The sequence below is a fragment of the Schistocerca piceifrons genome, chromosome X (assembly GCF_021461385.2).
Source record: "Schistocerca piceifrons isolate TAMUIC-IGC-003096 chromosome X, iqSchPice1.1, whole genome shotgun sequence".
NCBI classification, from domain to species: Eukaryota; Metazoa; Arthropoda; class Insecta; order Orthoptera; family Acrididae; genus Schistocerca; species Schistocerca piceifrons.
This window is the reverse complement of record NC_060149.1, coordinates 225,251,321-225,269,789: the sequence shown is the minus strand read 5'-3', so window position 1 is coordinate 225,269,789 and position 18,469 is coordinate 225,251,321. Positions and strand designations below refer to the sequence as shown.

Here is an 18,469-nt window from a genome sequence, read left to right as displayed (position 1 = left end):
TCGTGGTGCAGGGTGCGGTGGCTAGAAGCCAGGATGCTGCAAATGGGTGGTGGAGCTGAGGTCGAGCCCAGATGGCAGAGGACGGCAGCTGCAAATGTAACAAGTTCTTTTATTGACACATCTGAACTGCTTGATGCATAGGGTCAGTGTCCAGCTGGCTGCCAAATTCTGCTTGGCTGTCTGCCCGCACAACCCTTGTTGCCGGTGCGGCACTATATCGTGCCAGTGACCTTGTTACATAAGCTGGTTGCATGGACCCTGCACCATCATTGTGCAAATTTTATGCTGCTATGGCTTCTGTGGCCCCAAGTACCATCTGCTGACATCACAGCAGGGGTGCCCACCACACTAGGCCCCCTGTCTGGCAGTGGCTGGTGTGCATGGGAAGAAACCTCCTGCCCCCTGGGCAGGAGTTGGCTGTGCTGCCGGGGATGTACATGAGTGGCCAGTGGTGTCATGCCTCTATAAGTCTGTGGAGAGATGTAGTGTGCAAAACTGCTGTCCTGCAGTGGCCTCGACTAATAACCTCTGTTGACAAGCCCATGTGGTGTCCTCATTTGGCACAGCTGCATCATCTCGGTTGGGCTGCGAGACTAAGAATAATTCTATTAAAAAAATGACTAGTGCTTGTGGCTGGCAGCAAGATGTGTATGCACCACTACCAGTAACAGATGGCATCTATATTCAAGTGTGTGCCAGTTTAAGGTTTTCAGCATTCCTGTGAGTCAAACAAACCTGTGACCATTCATACTACTTTTACTTGTTTACATTCAATATACATGTCAGTACTAATTGTTATGGGCCCCATACACTTGAAATGGAATGTGGAAGTGTTTTTAAGCAGTTTCCTGTGTAGATTGACTGCATTATCCTACTATGCTACCAATGAACAATGAACAATGTTTTTTTTTAGTCCTACTGCCCCAACAGTTATCATTCCAGTGGGAGACAGCACCTTAAACCTGTTGGTAAAAGTGATAAGTGTAGAACTTTGAAGTTCTTCCCAGTCCTGGCCTACCTCTGGACCAACCATTGACTCACCACTCAAAGTCTAGTTGTTGACATCTTGTATTTCCTGGAGAAGGAACAGTACCCTTGGGAGAGGGTAGTAGTTCACGCTCCTTTGACAGAAGTCTACCCAACCATCCATTCACACCGGCTTTCAAATGCTTGATAGCAGTCTGGACAATTTCCAATTACTTGCAAACACCAAGTAGTTCACCCAGTGCCTGAGAGCAGCATTCACAGTGGGGCTGCATGTGGGTGGTGCAATGTTTATCTGAACAACAAACAGTAATTTAATTGGCTAGATAAAACATCTACTCACCAAGCAGTGGCAGAACACACACATAAAAGAATGTTGTAATTAGGCAAGCTTTCAGAGTCAGTGGCTCCTTCTTCAGGCAGAAGGGTTGAAGGGGAAGGAAGAGGGATGAGTGAAAAGGACTGGAGAGGTCTAGGAAAAGGGGTAGACTTTGGGAAAGTCACCCAGAACCGCAGGTTGGGGGAGACTTACCACACGGGACGAGAAGGATAGACTGATTATTGAGGACTGCATCGGATGAGATTTGAAAACCTGAGAGCACACAGAGCGTAGTTACTGTGAAGAGATGCTGAGGTGGAAGAAATTAACATAAATTAAGGCCAGGTGGGTGGTGAGAACCAAGGACATGTTGTAGTGCTAGTTCCCACCTGCGGAGTTCTGAGAAATTAGTGTCTGAGGAAGAATCCAGATGGCATGTTTGGTGAAACAGACACCGAGGTCGTGATAGTCATGTTGTAGAGCGTGCATGTTGCATGTTGCCAGTATACACCCTCTGCCTTTGTCCATTCATCCTAATTGATAATTTGGTGGTCGTCAAGGTGATGTAAAAGGTCGAACAGTGTTTACATGACAGCTGGTACATGACGTGTTGTTTCACAGGTGGCTCTCCCTTTGATAGTATATGTTTGCCAGTTACAAGGCTGCTATAGTTGGTGGTAGGAGGGTGCATAGGGCAAGTCTTGCAGCAGGGATGGTCACAGGGGTAAGAGCCATTGGGTAGGGAGATGGGTGCAGAAGGAGCATAGGGTCTGACAAGAATATTGTGGAGATTGGGGGGTGAGGGAGGGGAGGGGAGGGGAGGAGCAGGGAGGGGAGGGGAGGGGAGGGGAGGAGCAGGGAGGGGAGGGGAGGGGAGGGGAGGAGCAGGGAGGGGAGGGGAGGGGGGTGACGAAAACCTGTTCTAGATGTGGTGGGAAAAATTTCAGACAGAATGCATCTCATTTCAGGGCATGATTTTAGGAAGTCATTGACCTGTCGAAGTAGCTGATTTATGCATTCCAGTCCAGGACAATACTGAGTCACCAGTGTTGTGTTCTGAAGCTGTTTTTTTGGAGGGATCAGCAGTACCAGGATTGGATTTGATGGCCCGGGAAATCTGCTTTTGAACTAGGCTGGTGAAGTAATTACGTGCAGTGAAGGCTGAGGTGAGACTGGTGGTGTATTGCTGTAAAGAGTCTGCATCTGAACAAATACGTTTGCCTTGACATGTCAAATGTTCCCTCCCATACAGCTTTGGCATTTGAGACAAACGTATTTGTTCAGATGCAAACTCTTTAGAGCAATACACCAAGAATTTCACCTCAGCCTTCACTGCACATAATTACCCCACCAGCCAAGTTCAAAAGCAGATTTCCCAAGCCATCCCATCCAATCCTCGTATTGCTGATCACTGTAAAAACAGCTTTGAAGCACACCACTGGTGACTCAGTATTATCCTGGTCTTTAATGTGTAATCAGTTACTTCAACAGGGCCATGACTTCCTAAAAACATACCATGAAATTAGATTCATTCTGTCTGAAATTGTACGCATCACATCTAGAACAGCTTTTTGTTGCCCTCCCAATCTCTGCAATATTGTTGTCGGGTCCTGTGCTCCGTCTGCACCCATCTCCCTACCCTATGGCTCCTAGCCCGGTGACCATCCTCACTGCAAGACTTGCCATATGCACCCTCCTACCACCACCTATAGCAGCCCTGTAACTGGCAAAAGATATACTATCAAAGGGAGAGCCACCTGTGAAATGACATGTCTTGTACCAGCTGGTATGTAAACACCGTTTGGCCTTTTATATCTGCATGACAACCACCAGATTATCAATTAGGATGAATGGGCATAGGCAGAGGGTGTATATTGGGAGCATGCAATATCCTGTTGCAGAGCATGCTCTACAACATGATAACCATGACCTCGGAGTCTGTTTCACCACACATGCCATCTGTACTCTTTCCCCAGACACCAGTTTCTCAGAACTCTGCAAGTGGGAACTAGCACTACAACATGTCCTTGGTTCTCGCGAACCATCTGGCCTTAGTATATGTTAACTTCTTCCATCCCAGCATTTCTTCACAGTAACTACTCTTCTCTTCACTCCACTTTAGTTTTCTAAATCTTTCATTGTCTTACCTATCTATTTTCACCACCCCCTCCCACATCTGTTACATACAATGTACTTATCTTTTTGCTCTTATTAACTCGTGCATGATGTGTAAGCAGTAATCTCTGTCTTGCATATTACCCTGTGTTCCACCTTTAAGCTCTCAGGTTTTCAAGTATCATCTGATGCAGTCCCCAACAATCAGTCTTTCCTTCTCATCTTGTGTGGTAAGTCTCCCCTGATCTGCGGTTCTGGGTGACTTTCCCAAAATCCACCCCTTTTCCTAGACCTCTCCAGTCCTTTTCCTTCACCCCTCTTTCTTCCCCCTTCAATCCTTCTGCTTGAAGAAGGAGCCACTGGTTCTAAAAGCTTGCTTAATTACAATTCTCTTTTATGTGTGTGTTCTGCCACCACTTGGTGAGTAGATTTTTTTTATTTATCCAATTAAATTTAAATTATTTTTTCAAAAACTGATTGTTTTTGTTGAACAATAAACAAGTAACTTTAAACTAATCTTGGATTTTTTAGTTTCGTGATTTATTACCCTACAAGGCCTCCAAGTTCCTTTTTAAGATATGAAGTTTCAACACCCAAGAAAGTGGCTTTTGTTAAATTTCAGTGAATTGTTGAAGATTACTTTGTCTCAAACTTCTGTTGAAATCATCTTCATTAACAGATTCACGTGGGGAAATGATTTTCCAAAAATATATTGCTGCTAAAGTTTGCAGAGGTACACAACTATAGCTCAAAACCATTGATTTATTGTGAAATATGTTACACACAGCACTCAGAGCTTCCAAAAATTCTCAAAAATGTATCATTTAGCACACGTGTACCAACTGAAATCAGGAGGCAGTGGTTGTCTAAATGATGGGTTCTGCTGCCAAAATGTAGTTTGCAATTGACATTGTAGTACAGATCTTTTGCAGCACTCACAGGTGTTTGAAGATACACAATATATTATGATACACACAAGCCTTAATACAAACAATAAAATATTTCTAGAATTCTACATCAGTTTTACCTGACACATGACGTGGTCTCACACCATGGAAAAACTGAAAGTTAGTTTACATATTTAAATAAACATGTGCAATGTTTGGGTCTTTTTACTTAGCTGAATTTGTCACATATTCTACACTAGCATGCCACAGATGAATACTGTAACATCAATTTATGTCGTTTATAAGAGTGAAAATTGTGGAATACCAACCATTTAGGGCAGCTAACAGCAGAATGATTAATGTTTCATGTTGTCTGCTCAGATAATCTGAAATCTGTTTCTTGTCACATTTATTAATGAGAAATATCTATCTGCCTTTCTTAACATATCTAATAACACTCATGCTGGTGATGCTATAACTGCTATATCAGCTTTGATTCTCTGCTTTATGTTAACTAAATTAAAATGTTATGACCAATTTGTAACTAGATTTAAGACATTTCCCCTTATAAGTCACTTCCCTTACTAATTGTTCAAGGTAAATTTTAGATAAGGATTCATAACAATATCACACAAATCCCTGTTGTTATTGCTTGCCATAATCATTATAGAGTTTTCCAGCCTATAGTTACTAAGTTGAAATCTTCCCATACCATAACGTAATAAGGTAACTCACAGTTTATGAATTTCCATTATTGTTCATACTGTTTTTGAACAGTAGCTGAGAGGGTGTGGTGCCATGTTTCTCAGTGATAACGATGATGAAAAACTTTGACAATACATACTGTTTAGAGTGACCTGCAATAAACTTAGCTGCATCAGGCCAACACACAACAAATGGAAAATAATATGGATGGACATAAATGTCATGCATGGGACTGATGACTTTGCTGTTTGTTCCCTCCCCCAAATCAATCATCCAATCAAACAAATGTCATGCAGGCAGATGAGATACACTTTTCAAGTAATTGAAATGTGTATACATATAGCTTGATTAATTGTGGAAATACCTTTGTATTAGCAGTGAAAAGGTGTGGTGCACATTCAGAGAACGTTTCATTATTGGTTCCTTTTCCTTTGAAGATATATGCAGTGGTAAATTTTAAACAGTTGTTTTTTCTGCAAGTGAGTATTTACTGTGGTTTGAAGAAACACCATTATTTTCTGTGCACAGGAGAGGTAAGTATCCATAGAATAACAGTCACCTAGAGTGCAGCACATTCAGTGACTGCAGCTCCCGCCCCAACAATTGCTAAAATAAAAGTGTCATTGAGTAACATTGTGGATATGCTACAACCCTGTCTCACTCCTTTCTCAATGTCTCACTCCTTTCTCAACCACTGCTTCCCTTTCATGCCCTTGGTCTATTATAACTGAGATATCTGTATAAGTTCCATATAATCCTTCACTCCCTTTAGTTTACTCCTGTCACCTTCAGAATGTCAAAGAGTGTGTTCCAGTCAACATTGTCAAAAGCCTTCTCTGAATTTACACAAGCTGTAAACATGGGTTTCCGTTTCCTCAACCTATTTACAAGACCTAAGATAGGTTGTTGGGTCAATATTGCCTCACATGTTCCAATGTTTTCCAAAACCCAAACCTATCTTCTCCGAGGTCAGCTTCTACCAGTTTTTTTTCATTCTTATGTAAATAATTCATGTTAGTATTTTACAACCATGACTTATTAAACTGATAGTTTAGTAATATTCACACCTGTCTGCACCTGCTTTCTGTGGAATTAGATTTATTATTTGAAGTCTGAGGGTGTTTTGCCTGTCTCATACATCTTGCAAACCAGATGGAAGAGCTTTGTAATGGCTGGTTCTCCCAATGCTATCAGTAGTTATGACAGAATGTTGTCAACTCCTTAGGTCTTTTTGTGCTCTGTCAAATTCTTCTGACAGTGTCATATCTTCCATCTCATCTTCGTCCACGTCTTCTTTGATATCTATAACATTGCCCTCAACTTCATCTCTCGTGGACAGACACTCTATATACTCCTTCTACCTTTCTTTTCTTTGCTTGGTACTGGATTGCTATCTGATCTCTTGACAGCCATACAGCTAGTTTTCTTTTCTCCAAAGGCCTCTTTAATTTTTCTGTAGGTGGTACCGGTCTTCCCCCTAGTTATATATGCTTCTATAGATTTATGTTTTTCCTCTATCATTCTGCTTAGCCATTTTGCACTTTTGTGAATTGCGTGTTTTAGACATTTGTAGTCTCTTTTGGCACTTCATTTGTTGAATTTTTATATTTTCTTCTTTCATGAGTTAAATTTAGTATCTCCTGTGATGTCCAAGGATTTCTGCAGGCCTGGTCTTTTTACCTATTAGATCCTCTGCTGCCTTCACTATTTCATCTCTCAAGCTATCAATTTGTTTTCTACCGTGTTCATTTCCATCGTTCTTGCAATCGATTCTTCTGTTTTATCCACAGTTCATGACCGATAAGTTATGGTCAGAGTCCACAGCTGCTCCGCAAATGTCTTACAGTTTAAAATCTGGTTCCAAAAATCTCTGTCTTGCTGTTATGTAATCATCTGAAACTTCCCATTATCTCAGGTGTCTTCCATGATTGTTGATTCTTGAGCCAAGTATTGGTGATGATTAAAATATGCTCTGAGCAAAATTTTACCACACAGATTACTTTTTTGTTCCTTTCCCCCGGTCCATATTTTCCTACTATTTTCCCTTCTCTTCCTCTTCTTACTGCTCAATTCCAGTCACCCATCGCAATTAAATTTTTCTCTCCCATAAGTGTCTGAATAATTTCTTCTGTCTGATCATACATTGTTTCACCCTCCTCATTATCGGCAGAGCTAGTTCGCATATAAACTCGTACTATTGTTGTGGGTGTTGGCTTTATGCCTATCCTGTGTATAATGTGTTCACTGTGCTGCGCATAGTAGCTTACCCACATTCTATGAGGGTCGCCCAGAAAGTAAAGCACCAATTTTTTTTTCTCAGCCAAAAACAATGCTACAAATGCAGAATATTCCAAATATATTATTTGAAGTCTCCTGAGAGAGAGAGCGCGTCAAGATTCTGTCACTTCTGACAGATAGTGTAGCTGCAGGACAGTTTCAAAATGGCATCTGTAGGAGATGCATGTTACAGCAACATGCCATCATTGAATTTCTCACTGCAGAGAAAGAAACTGTGGTGAATATTCACAAATGCTTGTGCACAGTCTATGGAGCATATGCTGTCAACAGAAGTACAGTTAGTTGCTGGGCATGGAGGGTGAGGTCGTCAGAAGGTGATTTGGTGGAGCTCCATTATTTGCAGCAGTGTCTGTCACACCTGACACACCTAGCCTAGCCCCCTTGGACTTCCACTAGTTTGGGCCATTAAAGAATGCCATTTGTGAAGACATTTTGCTGATGAGGAGGTGATTCACACAGTGAAGCATTGGCTCCACCACCAGGATCCGGATTGGTACTGACAGGGCATACACACCCTTATTTCGCGCTTGAGGAAGGCCATAAGATGGGATGGAGATTACGTGGAAAAATAGGGTATGTAGATGAAACACCATTCTTTCATGTGTGTAATTCTTGTTATCTTCAATAAAGGATTGTTGAAGAAAAAAATGTGGTGCACTAATTTCTGGGCAACCCTCATATTTTCTTATTCATTATTAGACCTACACCTGCATTATCCCTATTTGATTTTTTATTGATGACAGTGTACTTTCCTGACCAGAAGTTCTCTTTATCCTGCTACCAAACTTCACTAATCCCCATCCCATCTAACTTCAACCTAAGCATTTCCTTTTTTTAAAATTTTATAGTCTACCTACCCAGTTGAGGGATCTAACACTGCATGCTCCAATCCATAGAATGCCAGTTTTGTTTTTCCTAATGATGACATTCTCCTGAGTAGTCCCCACCTGGAGATCCAAATGGGAAATGGTTTTGCCTCCGGAATATTTTACCCAAGAGGATCCCATCATCATTTAACTATATGGTAGAGTTGCATGTCCTTGGGAGAAGTAATGGCTATAGTTTCCCCCTTGCTTTCAGCTATTCACAGTACCAGCACAGCAACGCCATATTGTCTGACATTATTGTAACAGATCAGTCAATCATGCAGACTGTTTCCCCTGCAACTACTAAAGAGGCTGCTGCCCCTCTTCTGGAACGACATTTTTCTGGCCTCTCCACAGTATTAATAATATAATATTGTTTCTTATATGGCAGTTACATTGTCTGGAAGAAAGTTTATTATTTGAAAGTCATATTTCTGTTAGAGACACAACTAGGAGGATCAAACTCAATGAAATATCTAATATTTTGAACAATATTTATTAGTGTCAGTGTACTGCATATAAATGTAAGCAGTTTGGAAACAATAAAATTCTTCAGGGTATCAGACCGCATCGTCATAATTTAAAATGCGCCAACGTTTCGGCCAGCGTTGCAGCTAGCCTTCATCAGGGCCTTACGTTAACTGCTAAATGAATTTTTTTTTTTTTTTTTTTTTTTTCTTTATTGTATTTCAATTCCCCATCGGGGCGGGCTGGCAGCAGCATATGCGCTGCTCTTCAGCCGAAAGACATAGAACAAAACAAGAGAAGACATTTAAAAACAGCAAAGGAGAGAAGAAGGCGAACATAGATATAAAAAGGGAGAACATCATGGAAGGCAATATACAAAAAACGGGGTGACTGTAAAATGGAGATAAAAAACTGTTTAAAAGTAGCACACACAAAAAGCCACACACTGCGACGATTAAAAGAACACAAGGCACAGTATGACTGGAGCATAAAGGTGTTGACGGATGGCATAGCACACAGCGTAACACTGACGGCGAACCTCAAGGCAGTACACAATTAAAATCACACCTCTTGACGCACACGGGAAACAGCACGAAACACAACACTGACGTGGCACACTGATGATGAGCAATACAGAGGATCTGCCAGGTTCAAGGAGATGAGGGAGACCTGAAGAAGGGAGGGAGGGGAAGAGATGGGGGAGGGGAATGGGGGGCGCTCGGAAGAGGGCCAGGTAGGGAGGGACGTGGGAAGGAGAGAGGCAAGTATGGGGGGCAGGGTCTCAGGGGAGGGGGGGGATGGAGGAAAATCCGCTCTGGGAGAAGGAAGAAAGAGGAGAAGGGGGCCCTGGGGAGGGGGGGGGGGGGAACAAGGCCGGGTTATAGTTGGAAGGAAGGGTATATGTCACGGCGAAGTTCGTCATCTGGGAGGGGAAGGCGTTGGAAATTGCCCTGATGAAGGAGATGGAGGGTGTGGAGGTGGAGAGAGGGAGGGATACAGCGATAGAGGCGCGGCAACAGGCGGGGGGTGGAGAGGAAGGAGGAAACCAGAGGGTGGGGGGGATCAAGCCTGCGAACAATGTAAAGGATGCGGAGATGTTGGAGGAACAAGAGGAGGTGGGGGAAGGGGATCAGTTCATACAGGAGCCGTGTGGGGGAAGGAAGGCGGATACGGAAGGCAAGGCGGAGCGCATGGCGTTCAAGGATTTGGAGAGCCTTGTAAAAGCGGGTGGGGGCGGAGATCCAGGCGACGCTGGCATAACAGAGGATAGGACGGATGAGGGATTTGTAGGTGTGGAGGATGGTAGAAGGATGCAATCCCCATGTCCGGCCGGACAGGAGTTTCAGCAGGCGGAGGCGGGAATGGGCTTTCTGCTGGATGGTCAGGAGATGAGGGGTCCAGGTGAGGTGTCGGTCAAGGGTGAGGCCAAGGTATTTCAGGGTGGGGGTGAGTTGGATAGGACGACCATAAAGGGTGAGGTAGAAATCTTGGAGGCGAAAGGAGCGAGTGGTACGGCCTATGATGATTGCCTGGGTTTTGGAGGGGTTGAGACGGAGGAGCCACTGATTACACCAAGTGGTGAACTGGTTAAGGTGGGTTTGGAGGGTACGTTGAGACCGTTGAAGGGTAGGATAGAGAGCCAGGAAGGCGGTGTCATCAGCATATTGGAGAAGGTGAACTGGTGGGGGTGGCTTGGGCATATCAGCTGTATACAAGAGATAAAGGAGAGGGGAGAGGACAGAACCCTGGGGGACGCCAGCCGTGGGATAAAAGATACGGGAGTTGGTGTTGCGGAGGGTGACATAGGAAGGACGGTGCGAGAGGAAGGAAGCGACCAGACGGACAAAATTGATAGGCAGGGCGTAGGTTTGGAGTTTAAAGAGGAGACCGGGATGCCATACACGGTCATAGGCATTTTGGAGGTCAAGGGAAACAAAAATGGCGGAGCGACGTGAGTTGAGCTGGAGGGACAGAAGGTGAACAAGGTTGAGGAGTTGGTCGTCAGCAGAGAAGGAGGGTTGGAAGCCACACTGGGTAAGGGGGAGGAGGTGGTGTTGAGCAAGGTGCCGATGGATACGGTGGGAGAGGATGGATTCAAGGACCTTACTGAAGACGGAGGTGAGGCAGATGGGACGATAGGAAGAGGCGGCAGAAGGGGGTTTGTTGGGTTTGAGGAAGAGGAGGACGCGGGAGGTCTTCCACAGGTCAGGGTAGAAGCCAGTAGAGAGGATGACATTATAGAGATGGGCGAGGACAGTTAGGAAGGAATAGGGGCTTTCTCGAAGGTGACGGTAGGTGACACAGTCGTGACCAGGGGCCGTGTTGCGTTTGGACTGGAGGAGAAGTTTAATGTCTTGTGCTGTGATGGGAGTGTTGACATCGGAGGGGGGTAACTGCCCCAAGTACTGGAGACTAGGAGCAAGTGGAGCGACTGAGGTATCAGCACGTGCCATGACGGTGGGGAAAAGAGAATAATCAAAGTGGGGATCATCGGGGATGGAGAAGACCTCGGAAAGGTGGGAAGCGAAGTGGTTGGCCTTACTGAGGTTGTCTGGAAGGGGGCGATCGTTATGGAGAAGGGGGTAGTGGGGAGCGGAAAGGGAACCAGTAAGACGATGGAAGGCAGACCAGTACTTGGAGGAGTTGATAGGGAGGGTGGCATTGAGTCGTGTGCAGGTCTGGCGCCAGTCCCGGCGTTTCGTTGCTGTAATAAGGTTCCGTACGTGTCGCTGTATTTGCCGGTGGCGTTGGAGTGTATCCCTGTCACGAGTGCGGAGGAAGGAGCGATAGAGGCGGCGGGATTCACGGAGGAGGAGGACAGCCCGCGGAGGGAGAGTGGGACGGTGTGGGTGGATGGTTTTAGTAGGAACATGGGCCTCCACGGCGTCAGTAATTACCGTCTGAAGGAAGGACGAGGCGCGGATGATGTCGTCAGGATGGCGATAGGTAAGAGGGTGGCTTTCGACCTGGGTGGAGATGGAGTCCCGGTAGGCATCCCAGTTGGCACGGCGATAGTCATGGACGACCTTGGGAGGGGGTGCAGGTTGCGGGGCCGGAGGGGGGCGGTTGGCAGACGTTATGGTGAGAAGGACAGGGAGGTGATCGCTACCTGTGGGGTCAAGGACGGCAACAGTGATACGCCCAAGGAGGTTGGCGGAGGCAATGACAACATCGGGGGTGGTGTTACTTTCGGGTCGGGTGTGCTGGGGAATGGGAACAAGGTCACCCTGGATTGTGGAGAGGAACTGATGCCACCGCCGAAGGGCAGCAGGAGTGCGGCTATGGACGTTGAGGTCGGCGGCAATCACATAGGTGGAGAAGGTGCGGTCAATGTGTGAGATGAAGTCATAAGGAAGAGGAGCAGTGGAGCGGACATAGATGGTGGCACAGGTAATGGTGATGGAGGGGAAGAAGACGCTAAGGATAAGGTGTTCAGTGGGGTCATTGAGGAGAGGTTGTGGCCGGACGGGGATATGCTTAAGGTGGCCAATCGCGACTCCACCCTGCGCACGAGGACCAGGAGCATCAGTGCGGTGGAGGATATAGGGGGAGGTGCGGATAGAATGGTGGGGCTGGAGAAAGGTTTCGTTCAAGAGGAAGGTGTCGACCTGGTGGTGGGAGAGGGTGTGCATGAGGAGGTATTTGTTGGAGCGGAAGGAGCGAATGTTCTGGAAGAGGATGCGAGACTCGTGCCGCGCCATGACGGGAAGGAGGGGGGGGAAGAGAGGGAAGGGAAGAGACTTAAACTAGGGTGTCGAGGCGGGTGAAGGTGAAGTGGGCTTGGTTGTGGGAGTAAGTGGCGAAAGTGTTCAGGTGGAAAACAGAGCGAGCAGCAAGGGATATTTGTTGGAAGGTGTGCGGGCGCTGAAAAGGGTGAATGTTTTGGAGTACAACGGTAATGAACCGGATGATGTCCTCGGCCGTGGGGGGTGGACGGAGGGAATTGTTAGGATGGACAGGAGGATCGACGGGACGAACTGGGACTGTAAGTTCAGGGGTGGCTGGAGGGGGTTTAGCTTTACACTTGTGGGAGTATGTGGGATGGGGGCCATTGCAGGTATTACAGGAAGGAGGAGCAGCGAGGTTGGGGCAGTTCTTGAGAAAGTGGGAGGCCTTGCAATGGGGACAGGTGGGGGGGTTTTTGCAGTTGGGAGTCAGGTGGTCATTGTACATCAGGCACCGTTGGCAACGGTAGGATTGGGGAGGGGATTTGGAGGATTCAACAGGGTGGCGACGGTGGTAGATCAGGGCACCCTGGGTGAGGAGATGGTCTATGGACGGGGCTGACTCGGAGAATACCCGCATGAGGTAGGTGGGACCAGAGGCATTGTGGATACGGCGGGCAGAGCGGATTTCCAAGTCCGGGTGGGAGTTCAGTTCGACCAACACTTCATCCTCTGTGATCACCGGGCTGAGCTTGGTGATCACAGCAGTGTAGGTGGGGGGGCGACGGGGAGGCTGGGGCTGACGAGGAGTGGAAGCGGAAAGGAAGGGTGTCAGAGAGGCGTGGGGGCCAAACATAACTCGTGGGAGTTTTCGCAGGAGGTCTGTGTGAAATGATGGGGACGGGGACTTGATAAGGACTGAGTCCCTGCGGGGAATGAGTTGGAAGATGGGAGCACCAGGTAAGTACTTTCGTATTTCCTTGGTGAGGGTACGAGCGTCGAGGAACTTAGGATCGGGAGTGGACAGGACAAAGGTGTGGAGGGTGGGGGCCAAGGTAGGGGTGGCAGGAGGAGGGGTGGTGTCCATGGTGACGGCAGGGGGAGGGGGAGGTGGCGTTGATTTCTTGTGGGAAGTGGCGGGAGCAGAGTCGGTGAGGACGCGCTTTTGGGGTTTTTTGGAGACTGGAGGCTGGGAGGAGGGGAGAGGGACGGGGAGGAGAGGGAGGTGGCGGGTGGCAGATCCCTGTGGCGTAGTGGAGGCACCGGGAGAAGCAGCTGGTTCAGTGGCGGCGATGGTGGCTCGGCGCAACGTGATGCGTGCGGGAGATGCAGAAGATGAAGCGACGGGGTCGGTGAGAGAGGGGAAGCCAACCACCTGAGGGGCGGCAGCAGAGGCGGCAACAGATGCATACGTGAGGGCGGGGGTAGGAGTGGGAGCTGGTGAGGGTGCGGAGGCTGGGGGAAGGGAGTAGAGGTGTGGGTATACAGCAGGGGAGGAGATAGGGGGGTGTGTAAGTGGGGGAAGGGAGGGGGAGGTGGAAGGAGGGTGGCCAGAGGCGGCACTCCAGGAAGTGACTGTGGGAGAGGGGGAGGGGGAGGTGTAGATGACGGTGGAGGTGGGAGTACTCATTGCAGACGAACGGCGACGGACAGACGGACGTGCAGCAGGCGGCGTCGGCGTCGGCGATGGGCAGCGTCGGACGAACAGCAGGCAGCGTCGGACGAACAGCAGGCGGCGTCGGCGTCGGCGGCGAACAGACTGACGAACAGCAGGCGGCGGCGGCGGCGGCGGCGGCAATGGTTACGACGACGGCGATGGACAGCCAGCAGGCGGACGGACGGACGGACGGACGGAACGAACGAACGAGCAGCGACAGCAGCGGGCAGACACACAGACAGACAGACAGACAGACAAACAAACAAACACACACAATCTTCGAAGACGGAGATTCCACCCTGAGAGTAGCCCAGGCTTTGCAATCTGACGCTTTCGAAGGAGGGGATCCAACCCTCTAGATCGCTAAATGAACACACTTGATTCCTTAAATAGCTGCACGAGAAAACCGTGTCGTTACTTGATTGGCTGTAAAGGGAGGAGGAGGAGGGGTGAAAGGTATGCTTTATTGGTGTTTCCTTTATTATCTGTCATTGGCTGAAATAGCTGTTTTCTATTGGTCTTTATATTAATCCACCCCATTGGAGGAGACGGACGAATAGCGAACAGGTGATGGCTGTGACGTCACACTGTTTCCATGCTGTCCAGAAGCCGGCTGCGGCGTCCCATTGCTGTGTGCGCTCGCGACCACTGCGGCTCTCCGCGTGTCTGCATGGGCCGCCACGGCTCTGCCGCCGCTCCGTAGCCCTGCTATTGCAGGCAGCCAAGACCTCGGAAGCTTGTACCCGTCCTCTCTATTCATGTTGGCGGGTCTTTTGGCTATTTCTATCGCCTCTCTAATCTTTCTTTTGAAAGTGAGAGGCTGTTTCGCCAGGACGCGGGCTTCTTGAAAAAATATTGGTTTCCCGCACTTGTCTCGGTGTTCCGCCACTGCTGACTTAGTGTGTTGTTTCAGGCGGATATATCTTTCATGTTCCGAGAGCCTTGTGCTAATCGGACGTCCCGTCTCACCTATGTAGACTAATCCACACGCACAACCAATTTCATACACGCCAGCTGTGTGTAGTTTGTCAACTGCGTCCTTGGTAGAACCGAGCATGTCTGATATTTTGTTTCTGCTTCGGAAAATTGGTTTGATGTCGGCTTTTCGTAGAATTTTGCCAATACGTTCGGTGACCCCTTGTACATATGGTAACACAGCAATGCTCTGTGCCTCCTTCTCCTCTTCCCTATTAATCTTCTCCCTTGTCGACATGGTGCTGTCTATCATCTGCTTCCCATAGCCATTAGTTCCGAAGATGGACCTGAGGCGTTCAAGTTCTGTCTTCAGATGTTCTTCGTCGCTTATCCTGTACGCTCTCTTCGTTAGCGTGTGCAGGGCGGACTTCTTCTGCGTGGGGTGATGGTGGGAGGAGGCGTGAAGGTACCTGTCCGTATTGGTTGGTTTCCTGTACACTTTGTGGCCAAGTTTACCATCAGGTTTTCGATAAACTTCCACGTCGAGAAAAGGCAGCACCCCATTCTTCTCTGTTTCCATTGTGAACTGAATTTTCCTATGCTGTTGGTTAAGGTGCTTGTGGAAGTTCTGTAACTCCTCTTCTCCGTGGGGCCAGATGACGAAAGTATCATCGACATAGCGAAGCCAACAATTTGGGCGTAATGGTGCGGACTGGAGGGCTGTTTCCTCAAATGCCTCCATGAAATTTTCATGGAGGCATTTGAGGAAACAGCCCTCCAGTCCGCACCATTACGCCCAAATTGTTGGCTTCGCTATGTCGATGATACTTTCGTCATCTGGCCCCACGGAGAAGAGGAGTTACAGAACTTCCACAAGCACCTTAACCAACAGCATAGGAAAATTCAGTTCACAATGGAAACAGAGAAGAATGGGGTGCTGCCTTTTCTCGACGTGGAAGTTTATCGAAAACCTGATGGTAAACTTGGCCACAAAGTGTACAGGAAACCAACCAATACGGACAGGTACCTTCACGCCTCCTCCCACCATCACCCCACGCAGAAGAAGTCCGCCCTGCACACGCTAACGAAGAGAGCGTACAGGATAAGCGACGAAGAACATCTGAAGACAGAACTTGAACGCCTCAGGTCCATCTTCGGAACTAATGGCTATGGGAAGCAGATGATAGACAGCACCATGTCGACAAGGGAGAAGATTAATAGGGAAGAGGAGAAGGAGGCACAGAGCATTGCTGTGTTACCATATGTACAAGGGGTCACCGAACGTATTGGCAAAATTCTACGAAAAGCCGACATCAAACCAATTTTCCGAAGCAGAAACAAAATATCAGACATGCTCGGTTCTACCAAGGACGCAGTTGACAAACTACACACAGCTGGCGTGTATGAAATTGGTTGTGCGTGTGGATTAGTCTACATAGGTGAGACGGGACGTCCGATTAGCACAAGGCTCTCGGAACATGAAAGATATATCCGCCTGAAACAACACACTAAGTCAGCAGTGGCGGAACACCGAGACAAGTGCGGGAAACCAATATTTTTTCAAGAAGCCCGCGTCCTGGCGAAACAGCCTCTCACTTTCAAAAGAAAGATTAGAGAGGCGATAGAAATAGCCAAAAGACCCGCCAACATGAATAGAGAGGACGGGTACAAGCTTCCGAGGTCTTGGCTGCCTGCAATAGCAGGGCTACGGAGCGGCGGCAGAGCCGTGGCGGCCCATGCAGACACGCGGAGAGCCGCAGTGGTCGCGAGCGCACACAGCAATGGGACGCCGCAGCCGGCTTCTGGACAGCATGGAAACAGTGTGACGTCACAGCCATCACCTGTTCGCTATTCGTCCGTCTCCTCCAATGGGGTGGATTAATATAAAGACCAATAGAAAACAGCTATTTCAGCCAATGACAGATAATAAAGGAAACACCAATAAAGCATACCTTTCACCCCTCCTCCTCCTCCCTTTACAGCCAATCAAGTAACGACACGGTTTTCTCGTGCAGCTATTTAAGGAATCAAGTGTGTTCATTTAGCAGTTAACGTAAGGCCCTGATGAAGGCTAGCTGCAACGCTGGCCGAAACGTTGGCGCATTTTAAATTATGACGATGCGGTCTGATACCCTGAAGAATTTTATTGAAGAAGACAACGGCCGCGGAAGCCTACGCTTACAGTTTGGAAACAGTCTTGATAAATACTCTTTTATTTTAGGTTGTACCAAAAGTGCCAATTTGTGTCATGAATGGTGAAAGTTTGTGATCGTCCTCCAACATGGAAAAAACTCCAGTGAGAATCCATACTGTCTCAAAATCAGTGTACAGGTATGCAATACACATGGAGCATAGTATCAGAAGATGCAACACAGACATTTCTGCACAAGTTTTGGAATAATGAGTGTCCTGTAGCTTTAAGTAATGAACATCTAGTCTGTAACTATGAATCTAATACTGAAGACTGCAGATTATGATATTTTCTGTACACCAAAGTTGCTTGCGGTATTGTATGAACTAAAAATGCTTTCATGATGCATTTGTTAATAAATAATTTTTATTTTTACTCAATAAAGTGCAATACCAAAAACATCATATTAAAAATTTTATTCTATATTATTATATGACTCTGTTGAAATGAAAGCCTGAATATTGTCAAAAAGATGCCACGTTTCTGCCAGAGAGCTGGGACCTAGTTTTGTTTTATATTTATCAACATGACACACACACAGTTAGTTACATCAATAAGAAATGAAAAGTAACACCAGTAGTTACTTTGTGATTGGTGTAAGAGGTAACAGTCAAAATGCTCACACATGCATGTTGACAATATGGTAATATTGCAATAGTTGCCTGAAAGATATGAAGAGGAGAAAAGGAGTGATTTCTAAATATTTACCTCAGTATTATATGCAATAATAGTGTACGCCTGGTTTTCTTTCTAGAGAAACAGTCACAGAGAAAAACTGTTCTGGTAAAATGACTACGATACTAAGAGACTTATATTAACATTGAAAGATCACAGGTTCATGTAAGTGTGAGATAAGCCATTGCAAATGTGAAGTGCTGGTAACCAGTATAACAGCCAGAATGTTGCATGCAAACATGCATGCATTGTGTTGTACAGGTGCTGGATGTCACTTTGTGGGGTGGAGTTACACGCCTGTTGCACTTGTTTGGTCAATGCAGGGATGGTTAATGCTGTTTGTGGATGATGCTGTAAATGATGGTTAATGCTGTTTGTGGATGCTGCTGGAGTTCTCATCCGATCATGTCCTATGTGTGCTCAATTGGAGACAGACCTGGTCATTAAGCAGGCCAAGGCAACATTTTGACACTCTGTAGAACATGTTGTGTAATGACAAGGTATGTAGTTGAGTGTTATCCTTTCAGAAAACACCCCCTGCAATGCTGTTCATGAATGGCAGCACAACAGGTCAAATCACCAGACTGATAAACAAATTTGCAGTCAGGATGCATAATATAACAATGAGAGTGCTCCTGCTGTCATACAAAATTGCACCCCAGACCCTAACTTAAGGTGTAGGTCCAGTATGTCTAGCACGCAGGCAGGTTGGCTGCAGAACCTC

The 18,469-nt window shown here is 47.0% G+C and overlaps 1 protein-coding gene across 1 annotated transcript in view; it reads left to right on the top strand.

Moving 5' to 3' along the window:
• LOC124722263 (glutaryl-CoA dehydrogenase, mitochondrial-like) overlaps positions 1 to 17,163 on the top strand; it is a 53,763-nt gene extending 36,600 nt beyond the window's left edge. Inside the window, exon 6 of the mRNA XM_047247451.1 lies at positions 17,101 to 17,163. The gene's annotated coding sequence lies outside the window, so the exon portion shown is untranslated. The remainder of the gene's footprint in view (positions 1 to 17,100) is intronic.
• Positions 17,164 to 18,469: the final 1,306 nt, after the last annotated feature.